The following is a 17,381-nucleotide window of genomic DNA, read 5'->3' as shown; positions in this document are numbered from 1 at the left end:
CTTTTATGAAGCCGTTTAGCTTGAGACACTGCAGTAACTTCCCTGAAGCCCTTAGGGCAGGGGTGTTCAATGTCGGTCCTCGAGGGCCGCAGTCCAGTCGGATTTTCAGGATTTCCCCAATGAATATACATGAGGTCTATTTGCATGCACTGCTTTCATTGTATGCTAATAGATCTCATGCATATTCATTGGGGAAATCCTGAAAACCCGACTGGATTGCGGCCCTCGAGGACCGACATTGGACACCCCTGCCTTAGGGATTTAAAAGGCTTCAGGCCCATTGCCATATGGCAGCCATTAATGCAACTTTGTAAAAGAGGGGCGGGGGGAGTAAGACACCCAAAAAATGGCATAAACCAGCACATAGATGTTTTTCTTGCCAAAACCAACTTTATGAACATCTTGATGGGATTCCTAGCCATTGTGCATCCAAAAATCAAGGGGGTATGTTAGAGGCATTTTATGGGCAAGCCCTGACCTGGACATTTTGCTGTGATAATCAAAGCTTTCCCAAGACGTCCAGGACAGAACTTAGAAGTTTGAAGCGAGACCTGTTTTAAAAGTGTCTAAGTGCCAAATAGATATTTACTTTATAAAATGTGCATGTACAGCTCTGCCCACTTGCAGCCCCAGGAATGCACACAGATTACAAAATCGTAAGCACTGCCTTGTGTGCACTGACTTCTTTTGCATGTATGAGTATACCTAAGCGCAGGTTTCTGTGAGCCTGTTTCCACACACCCAGAAAACCTTTATACAATTAATCCCCATAGAGGAACAGAAATGCAAACAACAACCATTAGGGGGCTGCTTTATGAAGGCACATATTTATGGTTATTGGAAAATTTAATATACCACTTAAATTCAAGGTAGTAGAAAGCGGTGTACACTCATAAAATTAATATTAACAATAATAAAAAGAACTCAATTTTAAAATAGTTAAACCTCATAAAATATACACAAAAAGTGTGGGAAAGTGTCTAGCATCTGCTAGGTCGTGCAGCCTTGGACCTTTTGCTAGGCTGGCCCGACTCACAATATCAAAGTGGGCCAGCCTACTAAATGTTCCGCGGCTGCTTGAGGAGACCATGGCTGAGTGAGAAGAAGAGGCATCCCGGCAGCCTGGAAGAAGGTGAGGACAGCATCGCAAGCACTGCACACTGTAGTACTGTACCATGTCTCTGCCACGGAGCTACGGACGACGGAGGTAGGGATCACGGCGTGTCAACTGCACATGTACGGTAAGGGTTTTATTATTAGTGATGACCGGAGAGTACGTTGAGAAGTGAGGGGTATTAAAAGTCTATTAATGAATTCAGGCTGCCCTGTTTGTCTTCTTTTGAAGGTAACATTAGTATTTTATATGCAATACAATGGGGGATAGGTAACCAGTATGCTCTGACTATCAAAGGTCGAACAGATTAAATCCCGATTATTTCAATCTAGGTATGAACAACTTTTGACCCCCTCATTTTCCATTGCATGCTCACATGATTAATCCTTTTCTCTCCCTCAGTCCTTGCTTTTCTCCTCCATCTCTTGCCCCTGTATTTCTCCCGTTCTTTTCCTTTCCTGCTATTTTTCCTAGCCTTCTATAAATTTTCTCTATGTGAATTGTAAACTGCCTAGCAATTATAATGTGTGATGAGCATATATCAAACCTTTGTAAATAAATAAATACAGTAGCTTCTCTCTTCTTTGCTCACAGCCATGTGCCTCCATGGGCTCATCTACATTTCTCTATCATTACTAAACTGTACAATTCTAATTCCACGGTGAGTCATTAAGTTAAGAACATGGAAAACTGTAATTTCAAGTTGTTGTACCATCTGAAAATATAGCATCTAGCATGCATTTTAAAAATACCTTTATCGAATTTGTGAAAAAAAATAAGTGAGAGAGCTTGTTCTGGCTGCCCGGAGATTGTGAACCATATTATGGAGGACACCCAATGTTCCCCAGTATTCTGGCCAGTCACTTACTGGTCTTGTTAGTGTAGAAGTCTTTCAAATTCACATGCAGTGATGGGACCTTTGGTTGCCCGCCTGCTTTGATACTGTTCCAGGATCTTCCACATTTGCTTGTTCTCTTTAACCTTGGAGGATAATTTCTATGTCCTTCGAACAGAGGAGATTGAGAGGGGACATGATCGAAACATTCAAGGTACTGAAGGGAATAGACTTAGTAGATAAGGACAGGTTGTTCACCCTCTCCGAGGTAGGGAGAACAAGAGGGCACTCTCTAAAACTGAAAGGGGATAGATTCCGTACGAACGTAAGGAAGTTCTTCGTCACCCAGAGAGTGTTAGAAAACTGGAACGCTCTGTCATAGGGGAGAACACCCTCCAGGGATTCAAGACAAAGTTAGACAAGTTCCTGCTGAACCAGAACATACAGGCGCTGCTCTTTGACCAGAGGGCCGCCACGTGAGCGGACTGCTGGACACTATGGACCACCGGTCTGACCCAGCAGCGGCAATTCTTATGTTCTTAAGTGGATTTTTAGCTGCTCTGTCTCTTTAAGTGAGGGCAGCTATATAAATGGTAAAGGCAAGTGGATAGTCTTGAATATCATTGTTATCTTCTTATCATTCACTTCCTCCCTCCTAAAACAGATATGTACCTGCAGATGTCCTGCATGTTTGTTCCCCGACATTAAAAAAAATAACATTTTTATGGGGTTAACTGTGACATTAACTGAATGAATCACAGTGAATACTAAGCTTCTAAATCCTACACTAGACTGAAAATCTTCCTAAATTCTAGGTTCTAAGATTCAGGCACCCACGGGAAATACCAAACATTCCAGGATCCCTCAGTCCTCATATTCTGCACTTTTCTAATAAAAGCGTTTCGAAATTCACACCTCTAGTAAAAACATTAGTCAAATAGGGTTGCAAGAAATGAACTTTTGAATGCAGATACATGAACTTCCAGCCAGATCAGAATTAGAAATACAGCTGAACAGGAGAAAAGTGGGAAAGAGCTTGGCATAAAGATGATGTCATTTCTATTGCACCTCTAATTGTAGAAGACTGTGTTGGGTGTTTCCTCAATAAGAAGGCTTCCTTTCATTACCAGAATCCAGTACCACAGGGAGTTGACTTGCAACCTGTAGCAGTGCAGCGAGAGCTGCAGGGGACTGTCAGCAGGTGTTTATGTGTCTGTCACTGCCTTCAATGACTGAGCTCCTTGTTAGCGGAATGGAGTGCTGGTTCTGTCGACTCGGAGCTTGCAACTCACTCTAGTGTTAAATCAGGATCAAACCAAAGAATCCAGACAGGGCAAACTTTAAGTCTCTCTGCCTAGAAGTAAAATCATTTCTCATTATTTGAGCTGAATAATATCTGAAAAAGTTTTGACCTATTCAAGAGCCACCAAACAGCAGTACAACTCGCCACTAGGACCTTCTGGCAGCTTATTGCTTCTGGGCTTATTCCCCAAAATTGAACAGTCATTGAAATCCCTTCCAATGGTACTTCAAACTAGCTTTCCTTCTGCAGAAACAAGGCAAATTTACACAAATATGGAGCCTTTTCTATAATACATGCAAAAATGCAAATATATGCACTGATTATGTGCACTGGGGTTGACCATTTGGCACCTGTCAGTATCTACTGTAAATCATCAAAGGAGGCAACTTGGCAGCAGGCTTCTAAGAGTCAGAACTTAGATGTGTGAGTGCCAATACACAAGTAAGTATGTGCACCATTTTGGAAGCTTAAATGCTCCCCGTTATCGTTCAGCACAATCAATATTGGGGGGAAACTCCTCCAGCCCACCCTGCCGATTGCTGCCCAAAACGAGCACTTTTATAAAACCAAAAGGAGACTGCCCTAGTCCCAGCCAAATGACAGATGTATATGTGTAAATCCCGGCTTCCTAAAATTGAGTTCTCACAGTTTGATATACACATGGAAATGCAGTGTTCACAAATGTATATCACAAATAAGGCTTCGAAAATAAGAGTCACGGTATTTGACACATGCTTTCTCTGAAGTGCTTTTCTGATTGATTACAGTTGTCTACCTGAGCAGGACAAAAGGTTAGCCATCTACATTCAGGGCCAAGGTTGTAGGTTGTTGCTCTGATTATAACAATTGCTCATTTGACCCTTACAATCAAATGTAATTGAAGAGGAGAGAAGTGCTCCTTCGCTGATCCCCTCAGCTGGAAACCAGCATCCAGGTGCAGGCCTGGCAGTAAAGCAATCAAGGGTAAGTTGGGTAGGTGACGATGTCCGAGCTGGAGAAGACACAGCTTTGACAACACCTTTTCTTTTTGAGTGTGGCATAATTGCAAGTTAGAAAAAGGGAGTTGTATAGAAAAACCCTAGCTGCCGAGCACACTTCCAAACACCGCCAAGAGTCAGCCACCATATTGACCCCGCCCTCTACAAGTATAATTTTATAGGACATGTATAACTCTGTGCAGCGATAGGCTGCTTGTAACCCACCTAGAACTCCGATTTGCAAGGATTTGATGAGATATAAAAATTAAGATTTATGTTATGTAAGATTGCACATAACATAAAGGCCAAATGGCCCATCCAGACAGAAGCAAGCGGGCATTACTCTTGCCTCATTTAAGGTACCTGGCTTGAGAAAGCCTGGGTGGAGGGTGAGTTCCCACTAGACACCAAGGCCTTTTTAGGGTGGAGGGTTACCATCTCAGGCTAAGATGCTGCTAGACACCAGGGATGTTTTTTGGGAGGGTTGTTTATCTAGGTGGAAGAGTCGGGGACTCGTGCAGAAAACAATGAAAGGTAGATTGATTGAGGTGGAGAGAAAGAGGGGGTGTTACTAGGCACCCACTACTCTCAGCTAACCTTTATATGCTGCCCCAGACCAAACAAAATGGCTCCCATGCATCAGAATCTTTTAATTGGATGGTTGGGGAAAGAATTAATGATGGCTTTACATGCATTTTAAAGTATTATGATGTGGGGCACAGTAATGGTTTGCATGCGAGTTAACACTTGTGCTGAAACCATTTCTGCCTTTCTCAGCCATGATAAAACCAGGTTAAACCTGCAGTAGTGCTTTTGCTCTCTGTATGGGCCAGTCACTGCTTACAGGCCTTTCCCTCACCCTTAGCTCTCTTGTTTGCAGTCTCCCATTCATCCTCAACTTTTTTCTTTTCCATTTCTTTATTTCTCTCTCCCTTATTAGCTAGGGGTCTATAAATCCAGCCCTTTCCTCTTCCTTTCTGCCTCTCTCAGATATATAAATTGCTGCAATCAAGCTCAAAACAGGCCTTTTAATTGTGAATAAATAATAGTGTTAATTATTTATAGAGCACCATCAGCACAAGTCGAACTGCATAAGATAGCACAGGTGGTTTTAATAGCCCTGGACTTAGAGAGCTCTGAAAAGTTGAGCCAGATACAGTGAATGCTGGAGAGGAAATATCTCAGTTTTGAATCATGAATCCATTGTGGAAGATCAAGCAATCCCTGCTGAGCCCATGCCATGACCTGATAGCCGCTGGGCACTGTCCATGTTTCATATCTGCTTTGAAGCTCAGAAAGGCAGGTCAGATGCTGAACGTAGCTAGACTTGTTTTGTAGCTCCTGAGATATAGGATGTATGAAGTCAAACTTTCCTGTGCTCTGATCCTTAGTGACCCAGGAGTGGACAGGTGAGGAAGGCAGTGCCACCCGCTCCAATAGCCTCTCTCAATGCATTCCAATTCACACTCTGCCATCACCAAATATTTTGATTATACTCCCCTCAGGAAACCTGCGGCAACTTCTTTCTCTCCCACGGCAAACCCACAGAAATTTCTTCCATCCCCACAGAAATCCCGCAAACCCAGAAGTCTGCAGGATTCCCACAATTGCTATTCCTTCAGCTCTCTAGTGAGGAGAGCAGTACCACATAGCTTACGAATCCTGAGTACAGACAGCTGAGGAAGGCAATGCCACACAGCTGACATCAGCTACAGGCCCATATTTACATAAACTTTAAAAATGTTAAAAGTTTGAGATGAGTTCACAAGCATAGGGGGGGGTGTTATATCAGATAGATAATAAGATAAATGTGATACTCTTCTTTTTGCAAAGACAGAACTTGGGACATTTCCCTATTCCACACCTAGAAAGGCTGGAAAATGCAGAGTTACAAGGTTGCTTCACCCAGTTAATATATTTGCTTTTCTTTTTTTAATAAAAGATAATAGCACATCACACTTAGTAAGAAAAGCTATGTTTAGCACGCTAAATGTGTTAATGTGATATCATTTAATAGCAATCAGTGGATTTCTGGAAAATGAATCCCATATGAGTCTTTGGTCAGAACAGCACACATCTGCCCTCTTCTGAAAAAAACAGGAACAGCAGCACAGACCAGCTACTGAGCATGCCCTCGGGTTCCCTCGGGAACTCTGCCCCTTACAAGCCAGCCATGGATCCTGTTTCAGTCTGTGCATGTGCTGAAACGTAAGGTCTGAGGTTGGGAGCACTAGTATCTCAGAGCCTTAAACTTCTCCAAGTGTGCCAGTGCAAGACATGATGATACTAGAAGCAAAATACCAAACAGCTCAGTCCTGAAGCAAACAGAAGTGAGAGTTACCATTCTACAGTCTGTCTCGGGGAGTTGGGCTCACACTACACACCTGGAACTGGAAAATGAAGGGATGGGACTAGGTTACAATCCAAACACTTGACATATTATATGCAGGTCCTCATTTGTACCTGGGGCAATGAAGTGTTAAGTGACTCACCCAGAGGGAATCAAACTCACAACCTCAGGGTGCTGAGACAGCTGCTCTAACCACCAGGCCACTCCTCCACATCCTGGAGATGAGAACCTTCAGACCACTAGAAGTCAATGTACCATACATCAAAGAAGAAATTTTCCCCATCCTGTGTTTCCTTCTTTTCTAATCAAATTCATCTCTCCAAAATTTGGCCATTTTATTGGAAGATTTAAACTGTTCACAGGATGTCACCGTGGCAGGAAAGTCAATAGGTTTATGGATTGCCGTGATGCTAAGTGGATTGGGCTTCTACAGACGAGTGTTAATATTATGTTTATCGAACTGTCATAATGGTTTATCTGATCAATTTCATTGATGTGTTTTTTTATGAGTATGACTCCTTAAAAAGGGCCGTCATGAAAACATGAGCAGACACAGTGTAGCCTTCCAGTGTCACTGAGGTGCATCCCTTCCCACAACACTGACCTCTCCAGTTCACCAGTGCCCCACCACAGCCTCTCCTATAACACCCCCCCGACTGCAGTGACCTCCGCTAGCCCACTGCTGTCTGCTATCCCCCCTCATACCATCCCCCATAGGCATCAAACAGGGGAGGCCACAGGGGCCATAGCAGTCAGAAGAGTCAGTTATGGCCCTAATCCCCCCCCCACCTCCTCTCGGATGCTGTAATTTTAATTCTGCAGGCAGCCGCTGTGCAGCATCGCTGTATAATGAAGACTTCCGGGGCAGGCCTACTCATTGACACTGTGCGGTGGCTGCCCAAATATTTAAAATTACAGTGACTGGGGAAGGTAGGTGGAGGAGTTGGGAACTGGCGAGAAGTCATGCCACAGGATCCTGCAGGGGCTAGGGCGTAGCTTTTGAGCTCCCCCATCAAAAAAGCATTCCATTGCGTATGCCGTCCCCAAAATAAGCTCCTGTACTTTGACCTCTCTCAACAGTAGCCTCTTAACAGTAGCCTATTTGAGCCAGTGAAGGGTTGTTGGGATAATTATGAGGCAGAACAGAGGCTGCACTGGGAAGGACTAAAGGAGGTGGGGTTTTTTTATTTTCGTTTATTGCAAGGGTGTCAAAGTCCCTCCTCGAGGGCTGCAATCCAGTTGGGTTTTCAGGATTTCCCCAATGAATATGCATGAGATCTATTAGCTTACAATGAAAGCAGTGCATGCAAACAGATCTCATACATATTCATTGGGGAAATCCTGAAAACCTGACTGGATTGCAGCCCTCGAGGAGGGACTTTGACAGCCCTGGTTATTGCTTCTGCCTTTGAGAATTCTCCACCAGAAGGTGTAAGACTAAAAGATAAGGATCATGTGGGACTTAGGAAGTTGGTGGATTGCTGGTTATTTCAGCAGTTTAGCTGAAGACACGAGGTGTGGAAGGGATACGCTGGAAATTTGGTTTAGGTATTCTAGGGTGATCTTTCAATTTGGCTTTGCCAAAGAGAAGAGGGAAATCATTTGTAACAATAAATATATAATGGGATTTTCATTTTTATTTGACTAATTGATTAAATAGTTGGTGGTGCACGATTGATATTTAAGTACTGAGGTAGTTTTCAAACACCTGCTGAGCAGATAAGATCATCAGAAATTCCATCTTATTATATTCAGCTACAGAGAACTGTTGTGTTTTCAATTAAAGGTTCTCCAAATCAAGCCTGGCTGCATTTAGTACTTCTGTGTTCCCTTGTTAAAAAGATAGGTGGAGGGAGGGCTGCTCCTCTGTTTCAGGGGGGGAGGGAGGGACGGGGATTATGGGTATATGATTAAGTAATGCCCCTACAACATCTTGAGAAAAGCTGTCTCTTTTGATGGTTTTGCCAACATCATCTGAACTGGAAGACTTGGCAGTCAAGACTGCTATGGACACAGTGTAAGGAGTGATGAAGAAGCTTTAGTTCTAGAACTGCTGGTTTAGATCAGCGAACAAGCTCTTTTAGGCCGTTACACTGGAGAATTTAAGCTCTGCAATGTTTGGTTTGCAAATGTTCAAAAATGCTGTTAAGAAAAATTTGACCATGACTAGAAGGTGATCCTCTAAAGATGAAACATTTATAGATAGTTCATATTCCTAACCTATGGTAAATTTCAGGACAAGAAAGATTTACACACCGTTTGCTTGAATATTGTCTCTTCCTGGAGACAATCTGATGCAGCTCCATACCTTCCAACTCCAAAGAGCATCCAAGACAATTTGCCTTTGTCTGTAACCGAAGAGCTGAAGGTTACTCTTTGAGTCTGATTGTCGATGAAACCATCTTGACAGTGTTATTCCTATTAGCTGGAGAAAGAGAAGACTATTTTTCAACCTGAAGCCCACATAAGTAATGGATCAAGTGTTATTAGAAATGGCTTCCATTGTATATAATGCACATTCTTCATGTTGCTTGGATGATAAAAAGACTGAGTCTCAATGTTAACCATATGACTTAGCTGAAGAGGAAGAAATTCTTTAGGCTATTAAATAACATAGGTTTCCCTCCCATCCCTCTATCATGTAATCTTTAACTGGTTTTTATTTTTTCTTTAAAAATCATACATAAACATGGCTATCAGGGCATTGAATGACCAAATTAAATGTAACAGAGGAGGAAAAATTCATTGACTGTTATTGAGAAAGACATGGGGGAAGCCACTGCTTGCCCTGGATCGGAAGCATGGAATATTGCTACTCTTTGGGTTTTTGCCAGGTATCAGTGACCTGGATTGGCAACCGTGAGGACGGGCTTCTGGGCTTTATGTTCTTAGTAATACCACAATGAGACTTTAAGACCCTATTTACTAACTTGAGGTAAACATTTGTGAGACTGATATGTTGGATTATCGGGGAGAGGAAAAAGAGATGTCTTGAGTCTTCAGCTGGAGGGGCTATGGGATCCCCACACCCATAGCAAGGCCTGCTAGTTAGTGCTGGGGGAATATGGGGGAGGGGAGACTGGCTGGCTCTAAGAGTTATGTAGACACTAGCAACATTCGGGCCAGTGGACTGTGAAGATAATAGCCCAAACATTGCCCCATTAGCCCAGCAGGAACAGCATTAAATATTGCCCATATCAGCATACCCTCCGAGCACTGTGCTTGGATAGGGCCTACCACTGAATATCTGGGCCTAGTTTAGCCAGCAGCACGGGTGGACTTACCATTGGGTCAATAAAGTATTGCCCAAGGGTCCACAGCAGTAGATGGCCTTCTCTGCCCTAGCCTTCATTTATTTGAATCACTTTTGATAAGTGGTTGGGGACTTAGGTTCAGATCACCGTCATTCCAGCCCTGCTCAGTGCTTACTTCTGCTGACTGAATATTGACCCCAAAATGTTCTTATGATCTCTCCGGAACCCAGAGTTATCCAGAAAGGGAGAGAACCCCATGAAAAACCCTACACCTCCAGTTCAGAAATAGCAATGAAGGCAGGGCTTTCCTGTTCTCTTTTTTTTCTCTTGGAAATTTAGTTTGGGAAAACTGATATTAGAAAAAGAAGAAATGAAAATAAAGTCAAATAAAATGGAAACCAAACACAGCAAAATCTTTCTAATTCATACCCCAAAATCCCAAGAGAAAGAGAAATAGCAATTAGTTCCCCCTGATCCCGATATCATTCTCTGAGCTCCTCCCTGGCCCTCAGACTGGTCCCAATTCTATCTATGAGCTGCCATGCCAAGCTCTATTTTTTTTTTTTTTTAACTTTTACTACTACTACTACTAATCATTTCTATAGTGCCGCTAGAAGTACATAGTGCTGTACATTAAAACATTCAAGAGACAGTCCGTGCTCAGTAGAGCTTATCTAATCAGACAAGCAGAGGGTCAGGGAGTTTCTTAGACGTGAGTGCTTTACAAGTGAGCGGGAGATAGGAGTTAACAACCTCGAAAAAGTGGGGTTTTAGCCTGGATTTGAATACTGCCAAGAACAGAACTTGACGTACTGACTTTTCCAGGCATTTGGTGCAGCAAGAGAAAAGGAACGTAGTTTGGAGTTGGCAGTAGAGGAGATGGGTACAGATAAGAGATTCTTGTCCAATGAACGGAGTTCCCAGGGAGGAGTATAGGGAGGGATAAGAGAAGAGAGATATTGAGGAGCTGCAGAGTGAAGGCACTTGTAAGTCAATAAAAGGAATTTGAAATGGATAGGGAGCCAACGCAGTGACTTGAGGAGAGCAGTGATGCGAGTCTGGCGACTCTGACAGAATATAAGTCAAGCAGCAGAATTTTGAACGGATGGAAGACCTGTTCTCATCTCGTTTTTTTTAAACATTTACATGTATTTGAGAGAGAGAGAAATGCACACTGTCCTGACTCTGAAAAGCGACTCTCTTCCTAATCTCTAATTTCACATCCTGACCTCTCCCCTGGGGTTTTCCCCAGCTCTCTTACACATAATCAGATTAACTCAGTACTGCATTGATGTGATTACCTGCACTGCCAGAATCCAATAATTCTTTCCTTTCACTCCTTGACATTCTCCAGACACTGCTCCACTCGCTATCAAGATCTACCGTACTGTGTGTCAGTGGTGAGGGGGTGTCAGTTACGGGAATAGCAGGGGGTGCGGCAGAATAGAAGGGAGATGTTTTGGTAGAGCTCCATGTGCCCATATGTGAATGTGTTTGTGTGCATGTCTTCAAGCTTCGTGTACCTGAGTGTATTGTAATAAATAAGACAATAGTGTCCTTCTGATGTGCACATAAAAGAACAGCTCTGGAGACGGGAATACTGAGTGACATCAAACTTGTAGATGACAGCAACATTACTTAAAATTTTTAAATCGCATGTGGATTTAAAAAAAAGATTTGAAGAAATTCCTGGAGGAAAAGCCCATAATCTTCCATTAAGACAGACATGGAGAAAATCCTGCTTATCCCTGGGATTGGTAGCTTGCAATCTTGTTATTCTTTGAGATTCCAGAATGAGCTTACAGGAAAGGGGGAAATTGAGTTCCTTGAGGGACGGGGATAAAGTTGTTCCCGTGTCATTCTCTAATTGCAGGATCTTGGGGATTCTTCCAGGTACGTGTCACCTGGATTGACCACTGTTGGAAACAGGATATTAGCCTAGATGGACTATTGCTCCAATCCAGTATGGCAATTCTTAAGCTCTTATGCAACTGACTGTCACCAACACTTCTATATGTTTTTTAAAATAATTCTTCTTAACACTGCACATAAAAATAGTTGCTTATGAACCAGGTCTGCTGCATTAGAGTACCAATACTATGTTACCCGGTCTCGTAAGCTGATCACCTCACATTGCGGGTACACTTTATTAATTATTTTTATTACATAATTTGCCACTAAATAGTTTTTTGAGCTAGTGATTCAGTGAATGTGTCCTCATTCTTTTGGCAACTGCTAATCTTTTAGTGTTTTTCAAGTACTGATAGCAGCCTTCTAGGATTTCTTTTTTTGCTTCTATGAATTTGCCACCATCCTCATCCCTGCGGATAACTGGGGGGAAACCATCCCGCATCTACACCAGCATTCTTCAATGCAAGGCTTGAGGGTCAGTGGCTGGGGCCACTCAGACTCTGCTTCTTCCCTCTCTCCTTAAAGAATGACATGGTGATAGTTTTCCGCAGTTATCTACGGGGACGGTGTCAAATTCTGTCACCGTGTCATTCTCTCTGAGCATAAACGTATCTCTGATACCACAGGATGCAAAGTCAATGTGTTGTATTGACTTTTGCAGGTCACCCCTTGTGCTGCAACACTGCTGATACTGATGGATTTAGTCAGTGGCTTACCAGTACCCGTTCTGCAAATGTCTAAACGTAATTTATCTTTAAATGTATTGTTAATGGGATTGACTGAGACTGCAGAGGCAGAATAGCTTCTGCATAAGGCCCGTCTGGGGCTCTCGACCATATGTTTTCTGATATACGCAAATCACATTCCAGGATCCTATGAGTTGAGAAACATCCTGCCGCATATCAACAGTAAGTGTGGTGAACCCAGTTAAAGGGACCATCACACTTTATAGTATTAGGAAAGGTAAATCCTGTCCTGCTTTTCCCGAAAAATCAAAACTACAAATCCATGCAAACCAGTAATTAATGCAAGGAAAGAAACTTCACAAATTCATGAGAAAAACTCACTGCCAATGATAGACTTCTCACTATTTCAGTATAATTACTTTTGCAGTCTGATTTCTTGTACAGAAATGCTAGCGAATGTATTAATTTTAAATCTAGGGCAGGGTACAAAATGAAGAATGAACAAGGCAATTATTTCCACGGGAGCCTTTTTCTTCCTTCCTCAGAACTGTTCAGTTCAGACAAGTTTACAGAATGGTGAGTTAAATGCAGGAACATATACAGAGGAGAAAGGTAAGGGTTGTCTGTTTCATCAGAGCCAGCAATGCTGCTCATTGTCAGCAGGGGGCATCACCCAGAACAATTCACCTAGAGAAACTCTGTGTTCACCCTTGTGAAGAGTACAGACACCACCTAGAGACATCTCCCAGCACTGATCCACCTAGAGCAGTGGTCTCAAACTCAAACCCTTTGCAGGGCCACATTTTGGATTTGTTGGTACTTGGAGGGCCTCAGAAAAAAATAATGTCTTATTAAAGAAATGACAACTTTGCATGAGGTAAAACTCTTTATATTTTTAGATTCAAACAGTTTTTATTGATGCAAATATCATCAAATACAATAAATACAGCATCAAAGGACATCAATAATGCATCAATTATTAATAAACATAATAAAAGACAAATTCCAATATCAATAAACCCCCACTTATCTATATGAATTTAAACCTTTACCATCCCTCTACACACCCACTCCTTCTCACTCAATAGTACTCTCTACCCAATGATACTCTCTTTATTTGACTTAATAAAAAGCCCAATTAAGAGATCCAATTTAAAATCGCATTACGACCCTTAGGATGCAAATCTTGCAAATATGAATCCCAAATTTGTATAAATAACATATTTCGCTTTCTTACAATTCCTGCATCTCTAGCTTCCCAAATGGCCAACTGATGTAATTGGTTCCGCCAATGCCAAAACCTCGGAGGATCAGGGATCGTCCAATATTGTAATATACATTTTCTAGCCAAGAGACTCATTTTCCTACACAACGCCCTATTTCCTTTAGGTAAATGGCCAAGAGCTTCTGGCAAATCCAAAATAAAGAAAGAAGGAGAACAGCGCAAGGATCTTCCAATTATTTTTGACATATAATTTATTATTCACTTCCAAAAGTGCTGAATTATGGGGCAAAACCAAAATGCATGACCTAATGTATGACTTTCCCTCCCACATTTATGACACAAAGGAGTAGGAAGACCTCCACTATAAAACAATTGTGTTCGTGTGTAATAGGCACGTAATGTAACCCTATAATATGTTTCTCTTAACCATGAACAAGATGTCACCCCAGGTGTTGCTCTTAAAAGTACGGGCAACATTCCAATGTCTCAAATTAAGCTGTAATTCTTTCTCCCATTTCTCCCAAATTTTCTGATAGTCCTTGTCTGGTTGTAATTTTTGCAAAATAGAATGAATATAAGACACTAAAAGAGACATCCCCTCCTCCTGAGCAAAGAACTCTCTCAATTTAACACCCAAATGCATACTGAACTGTACTCTGTCAAGGGATCTCACATAATGTTCCACTTGTATGCATGCAAATTGGGCTCCCCAAGTTTCTCCCACCTTAGCCAACAATTCAGTACGAGTCAATAGTTCCCCCTCATTTCCCAGTATGTGTTCCAATCTTAAAATTCCTCTTGCACCCCATAATCTATACTCCCTAGAATCTCTACCCGGAAGAAAAGCCGGATTACCCTGCAAAGGCAAGAGATCAGTAACCATTGGATTTCCTCCCAATAATTGCACAAACTAACGCCATACAGTCTGTAAAGTATTAAATACAACACTTGAACGAATAAAAGATGGTAACGCATTTCGCGCACTATGTAGTAATGCAAATATATCATAAGGAGCTAAAAACTCTTGTTCCATCTGAAGTGGAGTATAAATGCTTGTCACATTTACCCAATCACCCAAATGACGAAGTAAACACGCATAATTATAAATCCGCATATCCGGTAAACCCAACCCCCCTCTATTCCAATTACCTAGCAAATATGTCATCTTTAATTTAGGTTTCTTAGCAGCCCAACAGAAATGAGTAATTTTTTTTAATAAAAGATCTTTAAATCCCTCTTGAGTAAACATAATGGCAAAGTTTGTAACATATACAACCATTTAGGAAAGATAAATAACTTAAACAAGCAGATGCGACCCATTAAAGAAAGGGGTAACACCTGCCAGGTATCCAACAAAATTTCCATATTCTGTTGAAGCCTATCCACATTAAGACGATATAATTGAGAAGTCGACAGTCCCCAAATATATAAATTGCCCTTGTGCCCAAGTCAATGGAAACTCTGACCCCCATAAAGCCTTTACCGCAACAGAGGATGCAAGTGCCTCAGATTTACCAAAATTTATACGGAAACCTGCATAATCACCATATTTTTTAATCAATTCCAATAAAGCCGATAAAGAAGACAAAGGATCCGTGAGGTGTACTAAAATATCATCTGCAAAAGCCGAAAATTTAAAAGTAGTGTTTCCAATATCAATCCCTCGTATAGATGACACTGCATATATATCCCTAATAAGGGGGTCTAAAGTAAGCACAAATAATAACGGAGATAACGGACATCCCTGTCTCACCCCCCTATAGATAGAGAACTTTTCAGTTTCAAAATCTTTTAACACCAATTTAGCTTGTGGATGTGCATACAAAGCACGGACCGCAGATACAAAAAAAACCATCAAAACCATACACTTTCAATGTATCATATAGGAAATCCCATCGTACCCTGTCAACATAAGAACATAAGAACATAAGAAGCGCCATCTCCGGATCAGACCTTCGGTCCATCAAGTCCGGCGATCCGCACACGCGGAGGCCCTGCTAGGTATACACCTGGCTTATTTTATAGCCAACCATATCTTTATATGCCTCTCTCAAGGAGATATGCATCTAGTTTGCTTTTGAAGCCTAGGACTGTCGATTCCGCAATAATCTCCCCTGGGAGAGTATTCCAGATGTCAACCACTCTCTGTGTGAAGCAGAACTTCCTGATATTAGTCCTGAACTTGCCCCCCCTTAGCTTCATTTCATGTCCTCTTGTCCGTGTCAAATTGGACAATGTAAATAGTTTTTTCTGCTCTATTTTGTCGATTCCTTTTAGTATTTTGAAGGTTTCGATCATATCCCCACGCAGTCTCCTTTTCTCAAGGGAGAACAATCCCAGTGTTTTAAGTCGATCCTCATATTCCAGTTTCTCCATACCCTTCACTAGTTTAGTTGCTCGTCTCTGCACCCTCTCCAGCAGTTTTATATCCTTCTTTAAGTAGGGAGACCAATGTTGGACGCAGTATTCCAAGTGGGGTCTGACCATTGCCCTATAAAGCGCCTTTTCAGCATCAAAACAGACCAACACCGAAGATAAATTATACATCGCCCTCTGTTCCAAAGATATCAATAATTTTCTCATAATTTTAGCAATTCTTCTTCCCTTTGCAAATCCCACTTGGGCATCATAAATGAGGGAGGGCAAAACAAAAGCCATCTTATTTGCCATAATCTTCATTAACAGTTTAGCCTCTGTATTTAATAAAGAAATAGGACGATATGATCCCGCTTTTTGTGCCGTATTCATAACATCAGACAAAGCCTCTGCACCAACCATGATGTTAAACATCCTTGCAAGAGGATTGATAATCTCTTCTTTTAGAAGTTTATAAAACTCTATTCGCATGCCATTCTCACCTGGCGCCTTCAACAAAGGACAATTCCCAATTGCCCAGTACACTTCTTCTGGAGTAATTGGCTCATTCAGACGCTTCCTATCACTCTCAGAAATACATGGCAATTTTATCTCATCCAAATATGAATTTGTTAGTAAACCCCTTTCTGATGGAGGGCCATAAAGAGACTTGTAATAACAAAAAAAATATCTATCTCCAGATCAGTTATAACTCGCTTCCCTTGTTCATTTATCAAAGCTCTAACCCTATTGGGACCCATTCTAGATGAAACCAAACGGGTTAATAGTTTTCCCCCTTTATTTCCTTGTTTATACAGTTGAAATTTATAACAAGCTATAGATTTATGTGCTCGCTGATGTAGAAGGGAATTGAGTTATTTGGTATTCCATCAACTCTTGTCTAAACGTTGAGTCACCCGAGTGCCCATATTTCTTCCTAGCCTTTACAATATCCCTCTCCAAACGCAAAATTTCCCTATCCCGAGCTTTTTTAACATGACAACTATAACTTATTGTATCTCCTCTCAACACCGCCTTTGCAGCTTCCCAAAATAAGATAGGATCCTCCTCTGCATGAGCATTATGCCTCTTATAATCTATCCATGTATTCAATAGTCATTCTCTATATTTTTTGTCCCTATATAATGCAAGCGGGAACACCCATCGCCACCTCCTTTGAGACCCCCTATCATTCTGCCATCTCGCATATACCCATGCATGATCAGAAATTGTATAAGGACCTATATCCGTCTGTACCAAATTCCGAAACACCGAATCAGTTACCCAAATGTAATCAATACAAGATTGTGTACCATGTGCTTGAGATACATGGGTATAATCCCTCTCAATTTCATGTAATACCCTCCAAGA

At 41.7% G+C, this 17,381-nt stretch overlaps 1 protein-coding gene across 3 annotated transcripts in view; it reads right to left on the bottom strand.

Annotated features, from left to right (window-relative positions):
* GRM7 (glutamate metabotropic receptor 7) overlaps nt 1-17,381 on the bottom strand; it is a 430,791-nt gene that overhangs the window by 349,468 nt on the left and 63,942 nt on the right. The window contains exon 2 of one of the 3 annotated variants that reach the window (XR_004537403.1): nt 8,836-9,004. The exons of 1 other annotated variant lie outside the window; for it this stretch is intronic. The gene's annotated coding sequence lies outside the window, so the exon portion shown is untranslated. The remainder of the gene's footprint in view (nt 1-8,835; nt 9,005-17,381) is intronic. One more of the 3 variants, XR_004537404.1, reaches the window with a different exon arrangement.

This window comes from Geotrypetes seraphini, chromosome 17, assembly GCF_902459505.1.
Source record: "Geotrypetes seraphini chromosome 17, aGeoSer1.1, whole genome shotgun sequence".
NCBI lineage: Eukaryota > Metazoa > Chordata > Amphibia > Gymnophiona > Dermophiidae > Geotrypetes > Geotrypetes seraphini.
Note: the sequence above shows the minus strand (reverse complement) of the source record. Positions and strands in the feature narration are given on the sequence as shown.